The 11,044-nt window shown below is 44.7% G+C and overlaps 1 protein-coding gene across 14 annotated transcripts in view; it reads right to left on the bottom strand.

The window, feature by feature from the left end:
- The window catches only part of GSG1 (germ cell associated 1), a 90,407-nt gene that overhangs the window by 27,226 nt on the left and 52,137 nt on the right, over positions 1-11,044 (bottom strand). The window lies entirely within an intron of this gene.

Here is an 11,044-nt window from a genome sequence, read left to right on the forward strand (position 1 = left end):
GAGCCTCAAGAGAGCTTTCAGCAAAATGCCTGCAATGATTCCAAGATCTCTTTCTCTGCTGGCAATGTCTGACCTGGAGTTTCTCAGTGTATCAGCACAGTCAGGTTGTTTTCCTCCCCGTGGAATTCCCTTGCATTTGCTGCCGCTTTATGTAATCTGTCAGGGAGGGCCAAGACCCTCTGTGACAAGAGATTTTCTGCAATCCTTTGCAGTTAAATTCAGATTGTCTCTCTGGAATAACTCTGGGCCACAGGTAAACTGTTAACTTGCTATTCACATTCCTCTCCTAGTTGTTACAAGTATGTTGAATAGCATCAGAGTTACAGAGCCCTGTGACGTACTTCTGATGAACTTTGTCGAAACCGACCATTCAAAGTGCTCACGCTGATGCTTGTTCTCTTACTTGCAGTCCTCTTTGTCTGAGCTCCCCACACCAAGAACTCAGCTTTGAGAGTGCACAGGTCCAGTGAATGGGACTGCCTGGCACCAACCTTTTACAGATGCAGTGCATTGGCACTTGAGGCATGTGAGAGTGGTATCCAGACTCATTCTTTTAATGTTCTCGATCTCAAATCCAGGGATGGCTGTAACTGGATACAGACACTCTAGTTTCTGCGTTGCTGAGTTCGAGTGGATGTGAGGCCTACAGAGGATGTGAGGACTACAGCTTTGATAGGACAAAGGGAAATTGTTTCAAGCCATAGAAGAGGAGGTTTAGACTGGATATAAGGAAAAGGTTTTTTACAGTCAGGGTGGTGAGGCACTGGCACAGGTTGTCCAGAGAGCTGATGGATGCTCTATACTTAGAGACACCCAAGGTCAGGCTGGAGGTGCTCTGAGCACCTTGTAGGTGTCCCTGCTCATTGCAGGAGGGATGGACCAGATGGCCTTTAAAGGGCCCTTCCAACTCAAACCAATCTATGATTCTATGATTCTGTGAAACACAGAAAAAAAAATCTGAGTTACTGCATGGGAAAGGTTGGAACTCTTCCCACAAGTGGGGGACATGGTGTAGATCTTCACCATTCCTTTCCATTTCCTCTGCTCACAATGCTTGGCTCATTCCTTACATGACCCTTCTCTTTTTTGACAGCTGGTGATGGCAGGCAAGGATGCGTTGGACAAGTTTCTACTCATGAACAAGCTTGTATATGAAGGATCCTCCTTGAGCCATCCATCAAGTGGGATGGAGAAGAAAGCAGATCAATGAGCCAAATGTGGGCACAGCACACTCTCCACCCTCCTCTGGCAAACCACAACTCTCTGAGCCAAAATCACTCCAAGGCTCATCATGCCGAGTTTCTTCTGAAACACCCCAGCTCCTCCACATCCAGCCCCTCAGCCTCCCTCAGCTCAGCTAGCATTCTCATCTGAAAAAAATCAATCTTCTGCTCCTGATTTTGCAGCTGTAAATAACCCGTGGTCACACGGCCCATGGTTTCAGGTGCCACACTGTCTCCAGGATGAGAGGGGCCACCTTGGGGAAAGAATGCCAGGCATGAAAATGCCTCTGTGGTTCTTGAGACAGGAATTCTTCTCAAACCCCTCCCCTCCCCTCTGTTCCCCCTACTGCTCCGTGCAGCTGAAACCCAGCAGCAACAAAGACAGGCAAGTTGAGTCACTGCACCACCTGGGTATCGATTACACCTGCAGGTGGAAACCAAGTTATCAAAACGAAGACATCAGCTTAGCCAGAGGATTCTCCCTGGCTCCCTGTCTGGGCCCAGTGCCAACCCTCACCCTGTTGCATGTCAGCATCCCAGCTCTTCACACAGCAGCCTGGCAAGCGTTTATTTTGACAGAGACATTGCACTTCGCATGTCTTCAGCTTTCAAGGAAGGCAGAAGAATTCCAAAACTGCTTTACTGAGCAACACTGAGCAACCCAACACCACTGACAGCCAGGACAAGCAGAAAACAACAGCTTCTTTGTGTCTATGTCAGACCTTCCCGTTATTTGTAACTGCCTGCTGACATTTCTCTGCACCACAAAAGGATTTTAAATTATAGTGACAACCTGGTCTTTCTCGTGCTAAAGGCTCAGATTTACAAATAGCACATGGCATCCAGCAAGACACGGGCTGACTGGCAACCTTCAGACTGCTTCCCTGCCAGGAGAGCATACCTGGGGTCTCCTGTGACTCAATGACTTCCAGCTTGACCACTCTCTCCAGTCATTTTGGGACGGACACACATGTACCCAGTGACATGCTCTGGTAAGCAGCATCAGCTGCTGGTGTTGGGCAATACAGGGAGTAAGACAACCAACAGCTGCTGCTTGTGAGAGCAGTGGGTGGGATCTGTTTCCAGAAAAGAGACTGGGAATTCGTGTCTTCAGTGCATCCATGTAATCTGCTCTCTCGAAAGGAGACAGCAGAGATAGCCATAAAATTCCCTGAGAGAGAGATGCAAGTCAGCTACCAAAGGTTTTGCAGCTTCTTTCTTTGTTGCTCTTTCCACCCTATTTTCACTCTGTCATCACCCATTTTGGAGACCATGACATATGGAGGTCTCTGCTAATTCTCAGAGCTCCGTTATGACTAGTGCTTGATCCACAGCATGGAAATTTTTGGAACCATCATGGACCTTTACATTGAGACATGAAAGTGTAAGCATGGAATTGGAACAAATGGGTGGGAGGCAGCATGAGGAGCCTCCATGAAGCAGCAGTGCAGCCTGCAAGAATTCAGTGCCTGATCATAGCTGGTCTGTCCATCAGCACGCCACTGCTTCTGAGATACATAAGGCTGTCCTTGCTGTGAACCTTGGAAAAGCCAAAGGAGATTGGGACCTCCTTTCTCCTCTACCCTGACCACTCTTCTTACAGAGAGGACTCCACAGGCAGCCAGATGGAGCTGTTTGTGATGCCTGCTTGAGAATATCTGCTCTGCAAGTGGCCCATGAGGCCAAAAGACCTCCATCACATGTGGATAACATCTTCATTTTAAGGAATATAACCAACTATAGGGTACTTGAGTTATAGATCAGATACCACATAGAGCTTCCCAACACATGGCTTTCTGTCTTTGTATCCACCATAACAGAAATAGGATGTCGAGGTTCTCATCACCCTCTCTGCACGTTGCTCACCCCGACACACACACAGAAGAGAATAGGACCTTATGCTCAGAAGACCTTGATCCTGTTCCTCTGGAAGTGCTGAACATGATGGTGTCTCTCAACCTTTTGTTTTTCACCCTGTTCCATTCATTATGCAGATACAGCTATAGCAAAGTAATTGCGGGGGGTTATTTAACCTGTGCATCATTTTTCTTTACCTCACCCTTTAGTCCAATTTGAATCAGTGTTACAAATTAGACCCACATTCTTGCATATCACAGAAGACACAACATTTATTCTCAGGAACCTAGTAACTGCAACCCTAAAGCTTCGTCCAAGGTTCAAAAATTCCCCCTACTAGCCACATCCTATTAAGCAATTCATCACACCACCTTCAGGAATTGTCCTTCTTCACCAGGGAGCACTACTTACCAGTGTTCAATGCCCTTTGCTTCAATTCATTCATTCTCCTTCTTTTTTGTCCAATTTTTCAGAATTTAGAAAATCATCTTGCGCCATTGAAACTCTTGGCTGATTTTCATTCCACACCCACAAAGCATCACTTTTTATAAGTATGCTTGCAGTCAAAAAGCCCAGGCTTTTAATTCTCTGTGCTATCTGTTCATCCTCAGAGACAGGCAATGTGGTAAATGCTCCCTTTCTCCTCCTCCCTGTCTAGATCATGTCTTCCCACACTTCCAGCTGCACAGGGATATGATACCTTTGGGAAGGCTGATAGTATTTTTGGATGCAGTAGGCAAAATAGCATCAGCAGGTTATGAGAAATAATCTTTCCTTGCTACTCAGCATTGGAGAGGCTGAATCTGATGTACTGTGTCCAGTGCTGGGTTCCCCAATACCAGAGAAACACGGACAAACTGTAGAGAATCCAGCACAGGGACACCAAGATTATGAAGAGACTGTAGCACCTCTCCTGTGAGTAAAAGCTGAGAGAACTGTGACTGTTCAGTCTGGAGAAAAGGAGATTCAGGGGCATCTTCAGTGTCTTCAAATACCTGAAGGGAGGGTGAAAAGATGGATCAAGCTCCTTTTAGTGGTGTCAGGACAAGAGGCAATGGTGAATGCAGGTGGTTCCTTCTGAACACCAGCAAGCAATTCTGTGCTGTGCAAGTGATGGACCACTGGCACAACTTCCCAAGAGAGGATATGGAATCTCCTCCTTAGAGGTCTCTAAAAGCCCCCCTCTAAAAAGGCATGATCTTGTGCAGCCTGCTCCGAGTGGCCATACTTGAGCAGGGAGATGGACAAGATGAGCTTCGGAGGTGCCTTACAACTTCAACATTCAGTGAATCTGTTATTCTGTGACTTCTACTGTGGAAGAATCACAGACCAGCCGGACAGTTCTACAGTGCTGCTTGATCTTGAGCAATCCCTTGCCACAATTTGAGGTAAATCCTTTCAGCAATAAGAACCTTCAGGCTTCACTGTCATCATCACTTCAAGGGCCTTTTAGCCTGAGATATGGCACTGAAATTTGTGGATGCAAGTGGGACAAGAGCATCTGAAAAACTCTGAGTTACACTGGCTGCCTGCTACCCCACTAAGTACTATATCACATTGCAAGCTCTTCTCCAGCCTTGCTGTCCCTGATAAGTTGCTTCCAGCTTTCTTTCTTTTGCAAGTTCCAAAGGCTCCCGCCCTTTGAATAGCTAAGCTTGGGTTTATTTTTCCCTAGATAATAGGTTTGCATTTTTCAAGTTTGAATCTTGCGTTATTATTTCCTGCCCATATCCTGCCTCTAATACAAGGGAGACATGAATGTGGTGACTGTACATTATAAAAGGAGAAGAAATGGAGTAGTGAACATTTTTGCATTTGTGTAGGCATAGGATACAGAAAAGTAGAAGGTATATGAGGAGAAGAACTGCAAAATTTATGTTTTCTCTGAAAAGATCGGTGGACAGCTGGCAAGAAGCGAGAGAGAAGGGAGTAAGAAAGGGGGAAGATCCTAGTTCAGTACTCAGTCTCTCCACCAAGGTGAGAGATCCCCCAAATTCTTGCTTTACACCACTTTCTTCACAGAATGGCACTCATTCAGTCCCTTTCTGATTCAAAATCAGAAAGACTGCCATGGGATCAATGCAAGTTGTTCCAGTATTGCTCTGCTGCGAATAAGATCAGAAGTTAGCTCATAACATGATGCATTTGGATGTTTCCTCTTTCAGAAGGAATGTATGCCTCTGCAGTCAGAGGAATCATTTCCCTCTTTATCGAGGAATGAAAAAGCTGGCTTAGAAATCCTCCCCTCTCTTCTGTCATGCAACCCCAGAAGGAGGGAGAGGACTTCCCAGCCTCCTACCAGCACTCTGCACTTTGCTCAGGGGCTTGGAGTTCGAAGGCACTTTCCTCATTGGCTTAATTTCCCATTATGTTCAGCCCTTTCTGCCCTGCCCTGACCAAATCTATGTCCAAACTGCCTTTATTTCTCAGCCTCTCCTCTTTCTTTCTCCTCTTGCCTTACCATTCATTCAGCTTTGTGTCTTTCCCCTCCCTTCCCCTTCTTTTCTCTCAGGGACTAATAGGGAAGCCTCTGCAGCAAGGCTGCAGCAAGCCTTCCCTGAGCTTTCCTTTTGATTTAGTTGAGTAAACAATACTGGCTTATTCATATGCCAGGTCTTTTGCCATTTCTATCCTTTCTAGTGTAGCACTGTCACTTTTTGCATACATATAGGGCCATTGACATTACAACGCTACATAAATTAGTGCATGAGAGTAAGGGGCAAGTACACTTGCTCTTGATGCATGATTCAAGAGCTTATCTCTGCTTGCAGAGAAGATTCCTAGAATCATAGAATAATTAAGGTTGGAAAAGACCACTAAGATTATCTAGTCCAGCCGTCAACCCATCACCACCATCAACCATTAAATCATGTCCCAGGATACCAACATCTACACTCTAAGAAGTCTATTAAACATTGTGTAGAGATGACACAAACAAAGAACCCATGGGAGCACCACCTAATGTCCAATTATCAAACCTCAACTGCAGCAGAAATGGCACTTGCTTTTCTGTGGCCTCTTAGCTTATGTCCATTTCTAAGCCAGTGACGCAATTGCAGTCCAGGATGGTCATGCAGACAATTCCTTTTGTCAGCACTGAATCAAAGGAAAACAACAAAGCACTCTCAAGTCATGCCATTTCTTGGTGCTTGCAGAATTTTTTTTCTCCACTAACACAGTAAAACTTGTTGGTGAAGCAGTCAGTAGGGTAACTGCAAAACAGTAGCCACAGAAGAGAGAAGTAGAAATGAGCCAGGAGCAGGAAAAAGCAATAAAGGAAATCTCCTTAGCTGCCAGAATGGATGAGAGAGACCTTCATGAGCAGGTGGAAAATACCACTAACCACTACCCTTTTGATGTGGAATGGGAGAGGCTCTTAGGGAAAGTGACGGCTCAAGCAGGGCTGCTGAGGAAGAGGGACCATTTGCATGTTACAAGCAAATGTCTTCAACTGTGGTGTTTCCAACCTAAAAAAAAGGAAGACATTGAGGTAGAAGTTAGAGAAAAAGAGATGGGGAGTGTAGTTCCCCCACTCAAAAGCAACGAAGACCTCATTTCAGATGGCCCTCATATTACCACGCCCTCAACTTTTGCTGCAGAGCAGGGAAGAAAGTTACATTTTCTTAGATTTAAGTCTCAGTTTTCACTTCCAGCCAGCTCACACTGCCTCTTTCAGGTGTTTAGAACTTCAACCTGAGGATCCCATTCAGCCCATCCAACAGCTCCTGGTAAGGCACAGCATTTCTGGGCTACCTGACCAGGCTGAGAGCTAGTACAACCCCCTCAGCAAGTTCCCAGTTAATTATTATTTGCTCAGTCTGGCAAAATCTATAGACCTGTTGCAGAGACCACAATGTGTATGCCAGTACTCTAAGACTAAGGTGGAGATGTCAGTGGGTTCATCATACAGAAGGATCATAATCCATCCTCATCTCCCTTCCATCACGAGAGTGAAGCATCTGGCCCTTCTCACATGCTGGGACAAAACTGAGTTCTAATTGCCGTGAAAAGTATGGAAGGAATGCTGTTATCTCATGACCTTATTTATTATTTATTACTGCTGAGAAACAAGAAGGCACTGGGGCTTCCCAGATGCAGTAGGTAGGATACAGCCAATGCATTCTGACACTGAACTTATTTGTAAGGCACAAGTCCTGGAGGGAACTACAGCAAGTCCTATTCATCAAAGCTGTGCACCGAACTCCTCAAACACTACAAACCCAGGGCATTTTGGACTATTTGCCTATCAGCCAATTTCAAAAGGTCAGTCAGGCTGGCAGTTCTAAGTGATTTCAGAAAAATCAGATGTAGATACTTCCCTAGGTTTTGTTCTTCATGCAGTTCACCAAAGTAATTGAGCCAAAGATCAGCCCTGCCAGCAAAATGAAACAAAAAACAAAAACAAAGCAAAACAAAAAAACTAAAAACAAACAAACCCAAACCAAAACCAAACAAAAAAAAAAAAACAAAAAACCATAAAATCGGAAGAGCACAGGTTACGTCTATTTACTGCCTACTGCAATCCATTCCTTTATTCTACCACTGAGCTTGTGAAGTCGGCTTCCCTAAGTGCTGGTAGTCTAGCAATTTTTAAGGGGAAAGGAACATGACAACACTTATTAGGGAAATGACCAAACCCATGAAGGTGTGATTTCCAATATCTGCTTCCTCAAAACTAAGCAAAGCTATAAATCAGGGAACCTCGCCCTCTCTCCAGTGGATGAATGTTCCCATTTGAAGCCCTGCAGGGTCACGCGTGACAAATGCAGTTTATCATATGGCTCTGAGATGTACCATATGTCTCTGCAAATTACTGTATCACATGGATAGCCCCAGGACACACACACAAACACAGTTATACCACTATAAAGCAGTATGAAACTTGCTGGTTTCTATCTTTTTAAACCACATATCAACTCAGGCTCAGCCTTACCTGCTCCATGTGTACAATAAGTGGAGAAGTAGCAAACAGCATGGAGCACATAACTTCTACCTTTTCTAAAATAAGCCAGTGGGATGTTGCACAGAATAAATAAGACATACAAGAGAGAGGAAAGGGGTTAAGTGTTTTCAGATTGAAAGACACGATGTTTACATCCATATGACATAATATACAATGTGGAGATTGTTATCCAGAAAAGCTCACTCAAATAGTACATGTATGTCCTTTTGAATTTGTGCCAGAAAACATCCCAGAGAGCATGAGAACTCAGAAACCTCAGGCATTGATTCTGGCATCTAAAGAAACTGCAAGAAACCACGGTACCCCCCTCTAGAAATATGTTCTGGATGCTTTCAGCTGAGCCCGACCATCCCTTCCCCACCCTTAATTCCACACTTCATCTCCCAGTTCCTATCACCCATTCTTCCTTTGATCTGGGCTTGTCAAATCTTAATGTTTGTCTTTCTTATCTAATGTCACTGCAGATGCTCTTCTTGTTACCAAGGACTACTGGTTGTGCACAGTAGTGATGTTTGCAGAAGTATAAGACATGGCAAACCAAGTAGATATAAAGCAGTGTTTGGGAAGAGCTTCAGTAAAGGCTTGGCATGCATGGGAAATCTTCACCCTCATTGCCTGTGGAAAAGCCAGCCTTGATTCCCCCAGCTTTAGTTCTCATGGCTGTGACCCAAACAACTATTAGTTGGCTGTAGGCACCCTGAAAAGCCTGTGAAATGAGTGATGCTTAGGTCAAGGGACACCATGAATTATGGCGTGTGCATCTCAGGCAATCCAACTTTAGCATGTCAAACTGGAAGCATGCTTTACACTTTAGATCCTGCAATGACACTTTTCATGTCATGGTTTACATTGCAACCTGCCTTGTGAAAACCACACACCCTAACAAGAGAAGTTGCTAGAAGTATACAGAAAGACCAGCCTCTACTCGAGCTGGGTGGGTAGGGCTGGTTCTCCCTCACACATACAAGAAGGCTTATTGGGATCATGCTTCACCCACAGACAAACAGCTACAGAAAACATGACAGATTTCATCAACTGGAAACATTCTTCTACCTCTACTTATTGGTAGAAAGTTTTCTCACTTCTGCCCTGTATCCCTGTTCAGAAAGACAAGAGGATGCAAGGTGGGTAGAAATGTCCAAAGAGCTACCAATACTCTCAGTGAAATTTGAGCTGCTCCTCATAGTACCCTGACATTAGGGGGACTCCTCTTACTTACTTAAACAGTCAGTCACCTTGCCCACATGCAGCATTGCTTCCAAAAAGGAGCAGCTGTTTGCACCTTTGTTTGCTTGACAATTGGTGTTACCCCCTCCCACACCCAGCTATAGCAACAGGAATGAAGCCAATTGCTGCCAGGATAGCAATGCTCCTCTGGGGCAACAGTCACAGTATATGTGGCCTGTCTGGTTACTTCTCTTTATTCTGCTGGCCAGGCATCAACTTTCCCAGATGGAGAGCAGGGAGGAAACACTTTTGTGGGCAAGCTGCTGCTGACGCTGCAGAACCCTCCTGCCTCCCTGCAAAGTGCTTGAGGTTGACCATTCATTGCCTGACAGAGCTAGAGCAGCTTGTACATGATGAGTTTGCTCTCTCTGGAAAAATAGGCTTTGCCAGTCTTCAGTCACTTCACACTTTGCCTCTTAGCAGACTCCACTGTTGTTGCCCCATATGCATGTGTTTTAGATGCCGGTGTTAGTGTCTCAGGGTCTCAGATGAGCCCTTCTGCTGCAGCCAGCTGCCATTTAACAGGTGGCAGCCACTTGTGAGCAGGCCTGGGGCCAAAAGGATGATCCATCGTCACTGAACTCTGGTCAGCATTTGTGCAGAGCTGAGCATCTTTCAGTCCAATAAACTCTGCTGGGGGATAAGGAAGGGCAAGTGGACAGTGCAGCTCAATGCGAATACCAGAGCCTTCTCCAGGGTAAGCAATTATATTTTTCTTTCCCTTGTATCATATTCATGTATATAACCAAAAAGCATGTTCTAACCCATACGTATTAAGCACAATTAGGATTATTTTACCCTTGCAGAACAAAATTCTGCCTTTATTTTCCCATGGGATTGTGTGGGCATGGAGTCTTTGCCTACAGTATATATCATATTTGCTGCTGTCTCATCCACAGCTCTGTTTTTAAGTTGGTTGCTATAGTCTAAAATTAGACAGGGACAAAATACATATCAATAACTTTAGAGAAAAGGAATAATCTGAAAAACAGCAAGGTTTTTTTAATCTGTGTAGACATCAAAGAGCACTAGCTTTCTCAAGTATTGTGTTCAGTTCTGGGTTCCTCAATATACAAAATACATGGAGGCCCTGGAGAGTATCCAGAGAAGGACAACGAAGCTGTGAGGAGTCTGGAGCACAAGTCTGATGGGGTGTGGCTGAGGAAACTGGGATTGTTCAATCTGGAGGAGGCTCAGGGGAGACATTATTGCTCCCTGTAAAGACCTGTTGTGGCGAGGTGGGGGTTGGCCTCTTCTCCCAGATAACAGTGATAGGATGAGGGGGAATGGCCTTAACTTGCACCAGGGAAGGTTCAGGTTGGACATAAAACAACAACAACAACAAACAAAACGAAAACAAAACAAAACAAAAAAACAACACTGGAAGAGCAGTGGTTCATTGGAACAGGTTGCTCAGGAAGGTGGGGGAATACCATCCCTAGAGGTGTTCCATAAAAACGTGGATGTGGTACCTAGGGACATGATTAGTTGTCATGGTGGGAATGAGTGGTGGTAGGTAGACTAGACAATGTTAGAAGTCTTTCCAGCCTTAATGATTCACTTCACTTAATGAAGCATTCTCTCACTGAAGAGGGAAAGACCTTTGGCAGGTATTTTATCCACTCTTCCCTTTTCTGGCTTTTGAAAAAAAAAAAAAAAAAAAAAAAAAAAAAAAAAGATTTGATTCCTTATGGAAGCAGATCACCAACTTTATCACAACATGGATCTCAGTTTAACCCAGATGTTTTCTGACAAACATCCTCCTCCCTCTCCA

This window comes from Lagopus muta, chromosome 1, assembly GCF_023343835.1.
Source record: "Lagopus muta isolate bLagMut1 chromosome 1, bLagMut1 primary, whole genome shotgun sequence".
NCBI classification, from domain to species: domain Eukaryota; kingdom Metazoa; phylum Chordata; class Aves; order Galliformes; family Phasianidae; genus Lagopus; species Lagopus muta.